Consider the following 10,904-nt stretch of genomic DNA (forward strand, 5'->3'; position numbering starts at 1 on the left):
AACCTGTAAGAGGCCTGCATTTTTACAACAGCTCTCTCAGACTCCTGGCTCTCCAGGCTTGGCACCTCTTTTACTGTGTGTATCTTATTTTTAAGCCCAGAAAGGGTCCCTGTTAGCCTGACCTTTGCTGCAACCCACGCCAAGATAGCAATATTCCACCCCGCTATGCTGAATGTCATCAAGGCCACTGGGCTGTTGGGAAACACTCAGATTGGTCCGAAAAGCCCAGAGAGAGAGTTATCAACCATTTCTCTTGGCTCCAGCAGAAATTTCTGCAGCTCTTGTTTTAAAAAAAAAAATTCCAGGCTGGATCTTTAAGTTTCAGCTTTCAGCCCTCTTATCCCGATTATGTCTTCATTAGGCACATGAAAGAACTCCTTAAAACCCAATATATTCTACAATTGCAGTCTGGTCACTTTTCAGCCATATCCTGTATCTTCAAGAGTATAATAAATACCATAATGAAAATAATAACTAATAATGATGGTAGAATCCATTATTCGCAGAAGAGACAAAACACACAAAGTGCAAAACATATAGAATCAAAAGTGAAGGCTTGAGCATAGCCCAAGACATTTCATAAGCTGAAAAATGAAGGCTTGAGCACAGCCCAAGACATTTCATAGGCTGGGACATAATTGCTCCTGATTTCTTTATATTGGCTTTTTATCTCAAAGAAGCCAGATGATGAATTGCCAAGTGATTTATCATAAGCCATTAGTACGTGGTTTCCCTCCCTTCCTCCTCCTCCTCATGCCCCCCTCCTTTGCCTATGGATTCTTTCCTTTTGATATTTGTAAGTTTACACAATTTGGAAAGGCCAAAAAATGGAGCGCATAAGCCTTTTACACTCTGCAGCCAGCTGGCCTCCTTCTTACTATTTATACACTGCAGTTGCACTTGGGGAACTCAGTCATCTTTGGTGCTGGACAAACCAATTTAAGAAGGTGCTCCTGCCCTAAAAGATTTTCACTGAATAGATGAAGCATCTAAGAGAAAGAGGTTAAACGCCAGTGACTCATCCCAAGTCAGCTGGCAGGCAAAGGTCAGGCCTGGGAAAGAATTTATATCTCACTGATGCCTTAGTCACTGTTTTTCCCATGAGCTAGTGTCCTTTTTTTAGGACAAAGAATATTGTTGCTGCGAAATTGGGTGGTTCTCTAACCTGCCAATGGCCAGCCAGTCCATAAAGAACTACTGGGATGGTCCAATGCAGCTTAATAATCTTTCAGTATACCTATATCCCTGGAGAGCACAACTGCATTTTTAAGCTGATGGTCAGATCTAGGTTTCCTTGGAAAAAGCAAGGGAGAGATTTCAGTGCCCCTTCTTCCCCCCACCCCAATAGACCCCGTTGCTATTCCTCCATCACGGCACTCAAACCTTGAGGACTGTGGATGTTGGCACTGCCCACCCTTTGATCCTGATTGCTGGTTGTGGGCAGCTGGAGACAGCTTGCAATGCTGGCAGCATCAGGGTATACATTTCTCATCCTCCCTGTGATAGGAACGGAGGTGAGGAGTTCAGCGCTCTCCTTTACTTCCATTGGCATCAGTGCTGTGTCAGCCCTGACGGTATTAGCACAATCTTTTAAAAGCAGTTCATCTTATTACCATGGTGTGCACTCCCTGAAGGCCATGGACAAATGTTAAAGTCTGGAAGTGCGTGTGATGTCATGGAAGAAATATGAAACAACAGCTGAACTGCTAGCTGCTACAAGGGCAAATTTTGGTTAATGTTTCCTATTAACTCCTAGCTCCTTCTGTCATCCTGCTATCATGGCAGCGAGAGACTAAAGGAAATAGCTCTCTCGTCTTCTGCTCGAAATTGCCATTTGCCAAGGATTTGCTAGAGGTCTAATTAAAGCAGAATAAATGTATTTTGCATTTCTCACCCAAGAGGGTAGTTTAGCTCATAATCAGTGGAATGAATACAGCATGTTTCTGACTGAATTTCCAGTGCTAATGAAAAAGGATACTCTGAATAATGAAGACAAATGTACTTCAAATGAAGAATTAATACTGCTCATAACAGCACAAATATGAAAATCCATATTCTTAGAACAAATGCTTTGCTACTATTAGGCACTTATGTGTCTAAATCTCTGTTAGAATCTACAGCTGGAATAGACAAATATTTATGCTGATGTTTAGTACTTAGTACTAATGTGGCTGTAATTTATATTCCCCCATAATCATGTCAGAATGCCACTTTGTGTGCTTTGTGCTGTGGCATTTCCACTTTCGATTTTAATGTCCCTGAAGCAGCTCTTCATGGGGAAACCCATTCTTCCAGCCAAAGAACAACTGTTCTCAAATCTCTGTGGTGCTCTCTGAAATACAAATAATAACACTAATAAGGCCCAGAAGCTTCTGCACTGAACAATACACAACTAGCTTGTGAGAAATGTTTTCGTCACGGGGGACCTTATGTTCTTAAACAAGATGCATCAAGTGATTTTTGCAAACAAGCAGTTATGGAGGAAAATCTTTGCTAGCCAAGATATGTGGTTATGAAGGCTATCTATAAATGTGAGTTGTGCGAATGTCTTGTTTTTTACAGACAGAGGCAAACAAAAAATGTTCATGAGATCACAGGCATTTCTAAGGAACAGCCTTGCTCGCTTCTGCTCCAGGATCACTCAGAGACACACGTCCTCTTGACAGCTTTTGCACTGGATTAGCCCTCCCAAACAGATGCCAGGTTACATCTGCAGAGGTTCTTAAAGGCGGATGAGATGTTTAACCAGATTGCTCTCTCCCATACTCTTTCTTGGACCTCCCACAGCTTCCCTGTGATCACACAATTCTAAGCACATTCTTGACACCCTCAACTCACCCTCCCTGCATCTAGCAAGACAAACAGGCAAGCAAAGCATACATCTCCAGTAACATGAAGGAGCACGTCTCATGCCCTCCTAGGGGAAGCCTGAGCCTGGACACATAAAGCTTTCCCACAAAACTAAACTGAAGCCCAACTTCAAAACTTAACATATGTTCCTGAGGGCTTTGTTAAAAGAGTGGTGCAGACTGTTGAAGGTGGCAACTGGTGGAGGATTAGGACTCTGGGATCAGAAACAAACTGTAAAATCTAGGATATGTTTTCTTGCTAGGTCTTGGATTTGCACGGTGATTTGCTATCACTGTTTTGCAGTGAAATTTCAGTAGTGGTGGATTGTCGGTTGGTTGGAGTGTAACCTAGAAGGCTTCCTCAGTTCAAATCTCATTTTGTTGACATAAGTGACTTGAACAGGACTCGGAGGTGCAGAAGTCTTTAAGTAGCCTTTTGGCTCACAGCTGCATTTAATGATAATTCACCATGATGGACTCTATACTATAATTTGTCTTAATCTCTCAGTCTACTTAGAAACAAAGATAGCAATCAGCTTTGCAGAACTATTATGTCATCCTACAGAAGACAGTATTTTAACCATTGCTATTAATGCCTTAAATGTATTACTCAAGGCTTGCACCGTCCTTGCCTTACAGACTGTAGCTGTCTGCCAGACTAACTCCATTTGCTCCCATTTAATAAAGTGTTGTAATAGTTTCTCTAAGTTCATTTTTTTGCAGGCTTTCAATGAACTATTGCTGTTTACTCATGAGAAAAGTCATTGGTGGTATCTTGGTTCCTTGTGATAATGAAGATATTGACTTACACAGTGAATAGCTGTTCCTTTGCAATTGAGTTTATGTTAACATTCACAGTATCAATTAAACAACATTTGAAGATCAAATATGTGACAATAACTGGAGGGGCTGAAATAATTGCAAAGGTTAGGTCACGGTGATCAAGCTTCCAAATGCATTTTACAGACTGCTGACGTGAAGTCTGCAGGTTATTTCTTCTTCCTTCAGGTGTCAGAACTCATTTAGGCTTTAGACGCTGCCATAAAAGGCAATCAGATCTTCCTTTCCAATCTCCAGAATCATTTCACACAAGTAATATCAACAGAGTCACATCATTTAAAGCCTTCTCCTACCACCGTACAGCTGCTCAGGCAGTTAATTACAATATGTTCCCAGGATGAGAGGCTGAATAGGCAGTCACATTTCTGCGCTTCATTAAAATGAGCTTAGCAAAATTAGGCTGATAGGATAATGGGGATACCTTGTGCAGTTTCCACTATTCCCAGCAGCAAGGATTGTGCCAGATGTTGCTCTCTTTGTGTAAATTATGTACCTTGTATTTGTTGACTAGGAATAAGTAATGGGCACGTGCCTTCATCTTAGATCAAGCTGCTAAACAGAATTATTTTAAAGCCTTATAAATGAATGCAGCATCTACTCGTGCAAAATAACAGTATATCTACTATCAAGCTTGTCTTTTAATGTTTAGGAGAGACAGGATCTTGAAATATTTTTGTTAGGAAAGTACAGGAAACGAGTCACTCCATGAGAACAGGTGCCTTACATGAAATGTCATTTTTGCATCTTCATCATTTCAAGTAGAAATGTTCTTTCTAAGTTTATGCAGCTCTTCTCTCTCACCTTCAAGAGTTATTAAGACTGGAAATTCAAATTATTTTAATAGCGTTGATTTGTCCATTGCTGATTCATTTTCTGTGGGTCAGGGCCCCAAAGGTGGGATTCATCTCATCTGTCTTTCTCTCTGAAAAACTGTCATCTACTTAGCTACATTCAGTGTAAAATAATTAAGGGAACAAGCTGCCCTTCAGGGAAATCTGTCTTAGGAGATGAAACACCTTTGATTACCGAAAGAGCTCCAAAACCAGCTTGAGACAAATCAGCTAAATGTGAGGCACCTAATGTCAGAAAGGGTGAATTCAGGCCAAATAGGCCCATTTTTTGAGCCCATCCATTAATAAGCTTTACCTGATTAACAGAAAGATGTCAGATTCAGGTAAAATAAACTTATTTATTGTTTTGTTGGGGGGGGTGGTGGTGGTGTTTTGTTTTGGTTTGGTTTGGTTTGTTTTTTTTTTGTTTTGTTTCATTTAATTTTTCAGGCTGTACCTCGTAGTTTCTGTTTTTCCTTTTCATGGTAAAAAATGAGGGGCTTTGGCACGCTCTAGCATCCTCCTCTTGGCTTAGCACAGAGCAGAACGAATATAGAAGTGCAGGTTATGCTTTACCAAGCCCCTTTAGCCATTTCTTTGAGCGGATAATGAGGGGCCAGTGTGTGTGTGGCTCCCATGTAGGAGGTTAGGGAAAGAAAAGTGCTATGTTCCAGAGGCTGATTTTGGTCCGCACCTCTGGAACATCTGCAACAAGCTAAGGAGAATCTAAATTGGAGACTTGCAAGACCCAAACAATGAACAAGACTATTAAGTCTGACTTCAGGTGACTCATTCATCCTCGGATGTAGCCCACTGGATTTTACAAACCAGGCCCCCTTGCAGAGGGAGCATATGAGGCGTATTCTGCTGGATACTTCAAACATTACACCTGCAATTTTGGAGTTTCATGGTCAAATGCCAAGTGAGAAATAAGGCTTCAGTATCTGTTCCTTTACTAACCACACCGCAATGAAAATGACAAATAGTGTGAGCCTATTACTTTTAAATGGCCATGGGGGAAAATAGGTGTCCCTTTCTTTGCTGTTAGCAAGAGCTGTATTCTAAAGATAAGTGAGTGAAGCAATTGCTGAGAAAAGTAAGACATTATTCCGTACACCATCCATCACAGATATACCTATTATTTATGATGTATGGATAAAACAGGAGGGATTTTCATTTTTTCTTAAATGCCTGTTGTTCTATAGCAGTGGGGTGTGTGTTTTTATGAACAGACATACGTGTAATTCCAGTGTGTGCAGTTTTATTGTATTCAGAATTGCTGAAAATAATTAACGACAATACCAATTTCCCTTCTGGAGCTTAAGAAGCAGGCTGAGAGCAATGGTGTTATTAAGAATAATTTCAGAGCAGTAAATATAGCTATCTAATCATCTATAATGGCAGGCTAGACATCTACATTTGACTGAAATGAAGAAATATATCACTGCACATTCTATTTCAATGAAAATATACATACATCTATCCTGCATGCAGCAAATGTGATATACAGAAAACATTTTTCAAAACATATAATTCCTCCAGTGATCAGCTCCTAACCCTCACTCTTGGCTCCAAAGTATTAAAACCAAAACACCTCATAAAATATTGCATCTATTCTGTTATGCATCTTGATCTACTAAAAAGTTGGAATACTTTAAATGTATTTTATATAGATATAAAACCCACTCTGGATCAAGGTGTACATCCTGGAAGACAATGACACTCTCATTGATAGTTCAGTTGTTAAGTTGATAAGGCCCTGGAGATCTTGTTGACATTCAGTAATGGGTCCACATCAAAAATACAAGATGGTAGTTGTGGAGCTGCATTAACAGATAGGGCTGTTGCTCTCAGCTCTGCAGTGTGCAGCGTTCATGCTCCCTGACAGCAAAGCATATGGTCTAATAAACGTAAATAAGGGTCAACCTTTAACTCTGCTCTTGAGGTATTTAGTATTCACCTAACACCCTTCTGGCGTATGGGACATATATGGCCAACACTTCCCATACAGCATAAGTATAGCCATTTATATTCTGCTTGGCACATACTGTTTATACTTCATATTTTTAATTTGTGAATTCTGCAGCATTTAACAACTTTCATGATGCTACATTTAGAGATGAGACCAGGCACTGCAAGCCGGAGCTCGCCCTCACAGAAGAACCAGGTGGACTGATCCTGCAAACCGCAGCTGGTTTTGCTATGGTATTTTAGTAGCTTACTTTTTCTAAGATATTTTAATAGATTAATACACTTTTTAAAGGAACATTAGACTATCAATCAGGTTAAATAGTTTGACTTCTGCAGGGAACACCAGTGTTAGATAAAAATCCCTAGTGCTGGTTTCCTGTTTCCAGGTGAGATCACCTCTCTGCTGGCATTCACTAGTCATCCTCTCCCATCTGCCCACAGGTTGATTTTGACGCAGCAGGGCTCATAGTCAGTTGCTCTTTCCCGATCCATTCCCAACGTGTGGCTTGTGTCAGGTGCTTCCATGTGTTTTCTCACATGGGCCTGATTTATTAAGTGGAGCAGGTGACTCCGTGTGACTGATCTGGCTCATCAATATCTGGTATTTAATTGTCCTGGATGTGGTTTACAAATTTCATCAGGGTCAGTGCATATGTACTTATCGATGAACCTCATCAGAAAGATACCAGGTGGCTGACAAAGGTGTCTTCTGGGGATCGGGTAGCCCATTATTAAAGTTTTAAAATATGTTAATCATTTCTACTTATTTACTTTTCTAGTAATCATATGACAGTAAGTTATAACTCGAAGGACCTTCACTACACAGGATATGCAGTGAAAAAGGTGAACAGTGAACAGCTTAGGCTTGCTGCTGTAAGTAGACTTCGTCCTCCTAGATGACATTTAACACTCTCTCCATTTAAAAATAGACGAGGGGTGTTAGTTCATATCTCTACGGCTTTTCTGAGCTTGGGAAGTCTTTGGGTATTACTTTCCATCTGACAAGGAAGAGAGGTAAGAAAACATGTCTCTATTCAGAAAATCAGCATCAGGCACAGCTTTTCACTGTGGTTTTATTTTTTTTCCTTTTTTAAACTTTCAAGGTTGTCTCACCAGACATGACAAATAGTAAATGTGCTATGAGAAGACATTTAGCACAGAGAACATTAGCATCATCGCTGCTACTAGTTAACAAACAAACAAACAAACAAACAAACAAAACCATCAAAACCCCCACCCTCCAATGATTAGAGCTGTTTTCTTATGTAATTAAACCAATCAGCTCATTAGCGTTGACCATACTACATATTCTAATAACCCAATTTATTTTAAACTGCAGATCCAAGCAGATCTGATAAGGCCACAGCATCCTAATTCTGAAATAATTCCCAATTTAAAGCAGCCTTCGAGGCATTGGCTGCCACATCAAACCATGTCCCATTACAATTGGACTTATTCAGCAGACCAGTCCAGTTCAACGTGAAGGAACTGAGAGAGAGAACTTGCAAGCTTTTGACTCAGTATGTTCTTTATGGGAATTTTCTGAATTTATTTTAATTTAAATGTATCTAAGGACTAAAAAGCAAAACTATTATGGAAAATGTACTCTTTCCTTTATGTTACAGATCTTCTCTCTCCCAAGGGCAGCATCTGGCAGATGGTACAATACGTTGTGTTGGAATGCAGCTCATATGTATTTAAGAAGCAAGCTGTAATTACGAAGGCAAAGCTTAGAGAATGATTTCTTTTGATATGGCATTTTAGTCCCAAACACCAACCAGATTTCTTGTCCCTCCTTGGCTTTAGCACTTGAGATAAGGAACCGTGGAACATTCCCAGTAGTTGTATAATGCACCCAGAAAGTGACCATGCTTACATGATGGTGACTACCTCAGAGCAATGAACTGCCTGTGCTCTGAGCCCCAGGATCCAGCCCAGGTGCCATGCAAAACCTGTGTGACTCCATCAGCACAAAGCTAGGCCTGACCTCCTTCTGCCTGGTGCCACCCTAACACGGTCAAGGGGTTTTGGCCAGCTCAAAGCACAGGCAGAGTGTGCTCATGTCTTCACGTAGCATATAGTGTAGCCATACATTGAGTGGAGTCACTGGCTGCCATACTGGGATCTCCCCTTCCAGGCAACTGCAGTGCTATCAGTGATCCTTGTTAGGAGAGGATTTTGAGTTTAAATCCAATAAGCTCAAGTTATCTTCAAAGAGGAAGGTCATTTGATGTGATCAGATGAGATGGCAGACTCTTGCCTTTCGGAAGAGCTCCATTAAATGAAAAAATAAACCTCTCATTAGTGAGAAATTTAGCTCAAGACACTAAAAATCTACATCCTGGTATCGATTCTGGGCACACTTAGTAGACAGTTTAATTTAAATGTTTACTGTATCTAATCTTTCATTATGTGCATCTGGATGTTTCATAAACCAATTTACCTTAGGTATGGAAAGATCAAGCAGTAGAGATGCAAACTATATATAACTTCTATGCAAGAGCATCAGAACATGACATTAATCTCCTTTCTAATTTCCTACGCTCCCAGTTTTGCCATACAAGGTGACATCCCTCACAGCAACAGGGTGATTTATATTGTGGAGGGTAATTATTCTTAACTATCTTTAATATTGGTGCAATAGCTCATCCATCTTAAAGCAAATGATATATGCAAGATTATTTATTCAGGACAGCATTGAATCATTAAAAAAAAAAGTCTTATTCCTGAATAAATAGAGCATGTCTGTGTTTGTCTCTCTGGTATTGAGTAAATTACACGTGTCCATTACAAGTGTGTGCAACCCGACCCAAATAAACGGACTCTAAAATCTTACGGTGAAATACCTCTCTGAAACAGAATAAGGACTTGAAAAATAAAACTAAAGGAAACTTATCCTCTTATTTCCACAATATAAAAATTGATACAAGCACCATGACATGATGTCAGAAAAGCAGAAACAAATAGTCGTATGTAGTCTATTCTAGTCTAACAGTGTCAAGGATTTTTATGTGGATTGCATGAAGGGCAGTATTACGGTTTATCCTTATCTATGTATTAACATCTTTATGTGTAATAATTAACTTCCTCAATAACACTGTGTTTTTTAAAGACTTGAAGCTTTCTTCTTTATTTCTCCCCAAATTGATAAAGGCTGTCAACCGTAATTGCCTTTTATGTTTCTTCTTGCTTATGTCTGGGAATGAATGAGGCTGGGCACTTTGACTGCAGTCTGGTAACCAGAAGTTTTGTAAGACCTGTTTGGGTTGACTGCTTCCCATTGAGAGAGCATGTAGCAAATCTAATCTCCTGGGGATGCACGTGTTATGTGTGGAGAGGGGAAGGATGATAGAAGTCTACTATTTCTTATCTTTAAATTGACAAATGCTCTCTTTGACTAACCAGAAACACCCTGTAACACAGGGACGTGAGAGGAAAATGAGGGGATTCCAGTGAAAGGCATGGAGTGGTTGCAACAAGATACTTTCTCCCAGTTAAACACTGAGCTACTGTTTAATGCTGGTTGGGTAGCTCTTCTGAGGCCCACACTAGAAGGGCTCATTCATGCCCACGCTTCCCTAGCTAACTTTTGAGGATATTGTACAAGCAGAATCAGAAAAGAAAAAGAAGCCTTGTAAAGACTGGATATGCGGTGCCTGCTGCTCCTTCCCCAACCCAGATCTCTTGGTCTTTCACAAATGGTTATTAGATTTCTCTGAAGTGACATGGCAAATCCAAGTCTGTAGTCACCTGCCACTTCATTCTCTTCTAGATGTTCATAGATAATTTGATTACTTTTTATGCTGTTTTTCTGCTACCATGTGCTTGGACCAAGGGTCCCCCACAGTATAACAGCCTCTGTACTTTGAATTCCTCCATAGTAATAGCAGCAAAGAGCAGCTGCCATGATTGCTAAGTTCAGGGCAGTTTTGACCATATTTTTTTCCCCTATGATTCATTTATTCTCATGACAATATTGCTCTCCATCTCCTTTTCCTCCCTAGTAATTGCCTCCTTGTGGGTGAGCTGCCTTGTCTCTTCCAAGCTTTCATTTTACTAGGCCAACAAGCCAATTTTTATATAGAGGTGACAGAGTTAAATATTGCCCACATCTGCTAAAATCAAGACAGAAGACAGAAGTAGAGAGAAAGTACAGAACAGACTGAGGAATTCTGGGGTGGCATTGGAGGACTGTCAAATACAAGTTGAAACGTGCAGTTTTAAAAAATTTTGGTCTTGTTTTTTAGTTAAAATGCTCATATTCAATTGCCTGCCTCAAATTGAACATATATGAGAGAGGAGTGTCTGTTCATTTTTAAGCACATTTGGCTACCTCATGCTGAAATCTAGGAAAACAGAAAACAGCAGTCTTAGAAGCCAAGCAAACCTCAGCTTGACCTGATCCAAAACTCAT

Source organism: Platalea leucorodia (assembly GCF_965183815.1).
Source record: "Platalea leucorodia genome assembly, chromosome: 1".
Taxonomy (NCBI): Eukaryota; Metazoa; Chordata; class Aves; order Pelecaniformes; family Threskiornithidae; genus Platalea; species Platalea leucorodia.